The sequence below is a fragment of the Otolemur garnettii genome, unplaced genomic scaffold (genome assembly GCF_000181295.1).
Source record: "Otolemur garnettii isolate 467f Iridium unplaced genomic scaffold, OtoGar3 scaffold00117, whole genome shotgun sequence".
Taxonomy (NCBI): domain Eukaryota; kingdom Metazoa; phylum Chordata; class Mammalia; order Primates; family Galagidae; genus Otolemur; species Otolemur garnettii.
The window spans coordinates 3,146,549-3,152,738 of NW_003852512.1; the positions used below are offsets into that span (position 1 = coordinate 3,146,549).

A 6,190-nucleotide genomic window follows, 5' to 3' on the forward strand; every position below is an offset into this window, starting at 1 on the left:
TGGTGCCTTAGCCACTTGAGCCACAGGCGCTGAGCTCATTAGATCTTTTAATAAAAAAAAAATATATATCTTATAAAACCTTCAAATCACACAGAAGTATTTCATATTTCATTTCTCCTTTAAGTTCTTCTGAACCCTTTAAAATTCCTTACACATAGCCTGCTAAGATGCCAGGAAAATCTTCATTTTTTTAAAATCACATTTTGAAATTGTGTAAGTAATATATTAATTCATTTTTATTATGAAAAGTACAGAAAAACCCAGACATATACATAATAAAAATTTATAGACACTTTTCCTTTCACAACCCTCTCTACTCCTACTCTGGAGATGTTGACTCAGAAGTTTGATGTGCATCTCTCAATCTCTTTGTATGCATTTACATACATATATATGACACACACACACTACACATAAATAGGATCATTCTGCAAGTATTGTTTTTCATAGTTTTAAAAATCACACAACTGTTTGTACGCTAATGTTCATAGCAGCATTTTTTACAATAGCCAATAAGTGGAAACAACCTAAACTCCATAGATAGATGAATGTATAAACAAGATGTGATGTATGCACATGATGGAACGTAATTTATTCAGCCTTAAAACAGAAGGAAATTCTGATGCATACTACGACGTGAATCATCTTTGAAATCATTATGCTAATAAAAGCTGTATATTGTATAATTCACTGTATGAGGCACTTAGAGTAGCCAAATTCATGAAGGCAGAAACTAGAATGGTGGTTGCCGGGGGCTGGGCAGAGTGGAGGAATGAGATTGGTACAGAGTTTCAGTTTGGGATTCTGGAATTATTTTGGATATGGATGTGATGGTGTGAAGGCTGTCCGACAATGTGAATGTATTTAATGCTACTGACCTATACACTCATAAAGGGTCAAAATGATACACTTCAAGTTTTTTATGTATCACCACTATAAAAATAGGAAAAACATACACAACTACTACCTAAACTATTTCCTTGTGAATGAGTTAAATGTAGACATTTCTAGGTTAAAATATGACTGACCCTTATGGGTACTCCCCATCCTGTTCTCCTCTTTGGAGGTAATGGCTCTCAAACAGTCTGGCATATGTCCCTTGAGTTCTTTTTCTGTGCGTTTACATATATCACAAAACATAGATCTGGAGCCAGACTGGGTTGAGATCTTGGATCCACCATTTACCAGGGGGGTGACTCTTGGGCACATTAAAGTTTCTGTATTTTAGGTTCCTCATCTGTAAAACATAGTAATAGACACCTTGCATGGATGGAATTGGAGGGCAATAAGCCTGGAATGGAAAGACAGATATTGTATGTTCTTATTCATATGGAGGAACTAAAAGGGCTGAATCTCATGCGAGTAGAGAGCAGAATTATAATTATCAGAGGCTGGGAAGGGTTGGGGGGAGGTGGTTATGAAAAGAGGTTGATTAATGGGTGGAAACACAGTTAGGTAGAAGGAATAAGTTCTAGTGTTTGATAGCACAGAGGGCTGACTATAGTTAAGAGCAATATATTGTACATTTCAAAATAGCTAGAAGGGAAGATTGGAAATGTTCCCAACACAAAGAAATGATAAATGTTCGAGGTGATGGATACCTTAAATACTCTGATTTGATCATTATACTTTGCATGCATGTATCAAAATATCGCATGTACCCTAAACATATGTATAATGGTTATGTATCAAAAATTTTAAAGAGAAAAGTAATAGAAGCTTCTGAATGGTGCTAGGATGAGGAGTAAATTCTAAAAAACAGTCAAGGACTCTATTCCATTCACAGTAGTGCCAAAGCAGATGAAATATTTGGGTTTAACTAACAAAGGATGTGAGAGATCCCTATAAAGAGAACTATGAAACTCTAAGACAAGAAATAGCTGACAATGTTAACAAATGTTTTGCAGATTTCCTCAGCTCTAGACGCCGACACTCTGCACAGTTGCAATGCTGCGTGGAAGCCGAAGCCACACCTCCCACATGGCCCCTCCGGCCAGCCGGGCACCTCAGATGAGAACTGCACCCAGGCCAGCACCAGCAGCTCAGCCACCAGCAGCAGCCCCAACATATGCAGTTGGCTCACCTACTGCTGCACCCTGGCAGCCTGGTCTGATGGCCCAAATGGCTGCTACTGCAGCTGGTGTGGCTGTGGGCTCTGTAGTTGGGCACACTCTGGGTTATGCCACCACTGGGGGCTTCAGTGGAGGATGTAATGCTGAGCCCTCAAACCCTGACATCACTTACCAGGAGCCTCTTGGAAGCCAGCCAGCACAGCAGCAGCAGGTTGGCCCTTGCTTCTGTGAGATGAAATGGCTTTTGGAATGTGCCCAGAACCAGACTGATAAAAAGCTATGTGAGGGATTCAATGAGGTGCTGAAACAATGCAAACTTGCAAATAGATTATCCTAATCAAGAAATACAAATTGAAGAAAAGGAAAATCACCTTTCAAGACCAAGTTAATTTAGCATAAAAATGTAATTGATAATGAAAGTATAAAGGGTAAAACCATCAGTTAAACCTCTCTTATTAATAGCTTCCTTTCTTCAGAATGGTAGTGGAAGAGTGTGTTCTTAGTGTGTAGTGGTTCACTGAGATGGTAAAGGATTGGGGGCAGATGCTGCTGTGGCTTCCTTAAACCACTTGTTGTGATATTATTTGTGAAGTAATTAGAATAAAGTGATTTTCTTCCAAAAAAAAAAAAAAAGAGAAAGAAAATGTTAACAAATGGAAAAACAGGGGGCGGAGCCAAGATGGCGGACTGCAGCCAGCTTTTTACAGAAGCTCCCCTCCAGAAGGAGGCTTAAAGGACAGAAGTTTAGCAAGTTAGCTGATGGTTTGGAGCAGAGCCAAGAGAGAAGATTGAAGAGTGTACTTCAACCTTCCTGATGCGAGCTGTGACCCCCAAAATACAATCAAAAGGTACAAAATCTACCACCAAGCGGACGGGAGTCTCTTCTGCCACAACAAGGGCTCACAGTTTACTCCATGCAAACAAGGGAGCAGAGTTCATACTTCCTCCCACTCTATCCCACGGGAGAGACCCCCTAAAAACTGGACCTCCTATCCCCACTGGTGTGCCACGGCACCCTCTGACCAGGCATAAAACAAATGGAAAAACATACCATGTTCGTGGCTGGGAAGAATCAACATTGTTAAAATGTCAATACTACCCAAAGCAATATATAATTTTAATGCAATCCCTATTAAAGTCCCACTGTCATGCTTTAAAGATCTCAAAAAAAAAAAATAATACTTCATTTTATATGGAATCAGAAAAAAACTCAAATAGCCAAGACATTACTCAGGAATAAAAACAAAGCAGGAGAAATCATGCTACCAGATCTTAGATTATACTATAAATCCATAGTGATCAAACAGCATGGTACTGGCACAAAAATAGAGAGGTAGATGTATGGAACAGAATAGAGAGCCAGCTACTTACCATTATCTGATCTTTGACAAGCCAATTAAAAGCATTGAGTGGGGAAAAGATTCCCTATTTAACAAATGGTGCTCGGCAAACTGGCTGGTGACCTGTAGAAGACTGAAACTGGACCCACACCTTTCAACATTAACTAAGATAGACTCTGACTGGATTAAAGATTTAAACTTAAGACATGAAACTATAAAAATACTAGAAGAAAGTGTTGGGAAAACACTTGAAGAAATCAGCCTGGGGGCAAATTTTATGAGGTGGACCCCTAGGGCAACTGAAGCAACATCAAAAGTACACTACTGGGATCTGATAAAACTGAAAAACTTCTGCACAGCCAAGAACACAGTAAGTAAAGCAAGCAGACAGCTCTCAGAATGGGAGAAGGTATTTGCAGGTTATGTCTCTGACAAAGGTTTAATAACCAGAATCCATAGAGAACTCAACCTTATTAGCAAGAAAAGAACAAGTGACAAGGGACTTGAAGAGAAGCTTCTCTGAAGAAGACAGGCGCACGGCCTACAGACATATGAAAAAATGCTCACCATCCTTAATCATCAGAGAAATCCAAATCAAAACTACTTTGAGATATCATCTAACTCCAGTGAGATTAGCCCACATCACAGAATCCCAAAACCAGAGATGCTGGTGTGGATGTGGAGGAAAGGGAGCACTTCTACAGTGCTGGTGGGAATGCAAACTAATATGTCCCTTTTGGAAAGATGTTTGGAGAACACTTAGAGGACTAAAAATAGACCTGCCATTTAATCCTATAATTCCTCTACTAGGTATATATCTAGAAGACCAAAAATCACATTACAACAAAGACATTTATACCAGAATGTTTATTGCAGCCCAATTCATAATTGCTAAATCATGGAAGAAGCCCAAGTGTACATAGATCCATGAATGGATCAATAAACTGTGGTATATGTACACCATGGAATATTATGCAGCCTTAAAGAAAGGTGGAGACTTTACCTCCTTCATGTTTATATGGATGGAGCTGGAACATATTGTTCTTAGCAAAGTATCTCAGGAATGGAAGAAAAAGTATCCAATGTACTCAGCCCTGTCATGAAACTAATTTATAGCTTTCATATGAAAGCTGTAACCCAATTATAGCCCAAGAATATGGGGAAGGGGGGGTGAGGAGGCGGAAGGTGGGTGGAGGGAGGGTGATTGACGAGACCATACCTATGTCCATCTTACAAGGGTCCATGTGAAACTTTCTAAATGTAGAATATAAATGTCTTAACACAATAACTAAGAAAATGCCATGAAGGCTATGTTAACCAGTGAGGTGAAAATATTTCAAATTGTATATAAAACCAGCACACTGTACCCTATGACTGCATTAATGCACACAGCTATGATTTAATAAAAAAAAAAAATAAAAAAAAGAATGAGGAGTAAATTAAATAAGGCATGTATGACACATAGCACTGTAATTAGCCCAGAAATGGTCATTGTTATTATTGCCCATCTTTAGAGAGTCGATAAAGTAGGCCAGCAGATAATACCCATGGCATGAATAGCAGAAATCAGGGACTGAAGGAGATTTGAGAATGAGGGCCAGAAAGGGCAGCAGAAGAGCCCAAGAAAGGAAAGTGAGCGGCTTCTAATGAAATCTAGTACTCACCTTTATGAAATAAAAAAGAAGAAATGTACGGATACATAGACAGAAGCATAGCCAGACACAACTTTCAGCGCAAGATAAATCAAATGTATACAAAATTACTAAGGGGATAGAAGACATAAACAATCACAATCAATAGAGTATATACATATAAAGATGGAACTTTATGCACCTTTTTAAACTTTTCATGGGCATGGTGAGTTATTTTAACTGCTTGAACAGGATATCTATTAGTTGGAAAACCACTTCTCCCCACCTCCACCAAAGTGGTCCTGATAAGAAACAGCAATTACAGTGTCCCTCTCCTCAGGCCACAAAGGTGGACATGTGGCTCAGGCTAGACTAGTAATAGTTTCCCATCTCTGGCCCCACTGATTCCTTTATAGTTGAACAAGTGACTCAAGACAGCTCAATTAAAGATCTTCCCCCAAAATTTTTCAAATAATCTGGCTAAGAGTTTCCCAGATTGAACTTCTCTAGTAACAGTAAACCTGGAAAAGATGTGACTCCAAACTTGCCTGTGGCATGGTCCCTCTTGGCAAGAATAAGCTAATTGGGAAAATACAACTGACATAAAGAGAAACGTTAAGATGAAAGATGGAGTTTTAGAAGTTGTTCATAAGGTCATTTGCATCCCTGCCCTTTCAGTGGTTTGATGATTATGTATCAATATATTGCTTCTTTCTTTCACTGGTTGGAATTGGGTCAGGGTCATTCGCAACCACGAGAGCCTTATATCTGATACAAATTGGTGTGGCTATGCATGTAAACAACAGGGTAGTGCCAAAGGGGCCTCTGAGCCATTAATTCAGGTCAGTGGGTCACAGGTAGGTTAAATACGCTTGGTTTCATGACAGCAGCCCTGTAGCACAGGGCATGCTCCTGAGGTAGAACGAAGTTGAGACCAATGTTCATTGGAATTTCAGATGTTCCCCAGCAACCACAAACATCCCTCCTCTTTGTAGGCTTGAGCATTTCTGGTGAGAAGGCTAATAAAAATTTCCCCCTCCTTATGCCCCTGTGCTTAGACAGAAAGGCTTCTCTGCCAGTACAAAGACATGTGTGTTCTCACTTGTGCATGCTCACAGTATATGTACACATGCATGCTCTCAAAAGT

General features: G+C 39.6%; 1 pseudogene across 1 annotated transcript; it reads left to right on the forward strand.

Moving 5' to 3' along the window:
• Positions 1-1,942: 1,942 nt before the first annotated feature.
• Positions 1,943-2,516, forward strand: LOC100966911 (annotated as a pseudogene). The gene has a single exon (XR_002775163.1). The product of XR_002775163.1 is annotated as a coiled-coil-helix-coiled-coil-helix domain-containing protein 2 pseudogene (transcript).
• Positions 2,517-6,190: the final 3,674 nt, after the last annotated feature.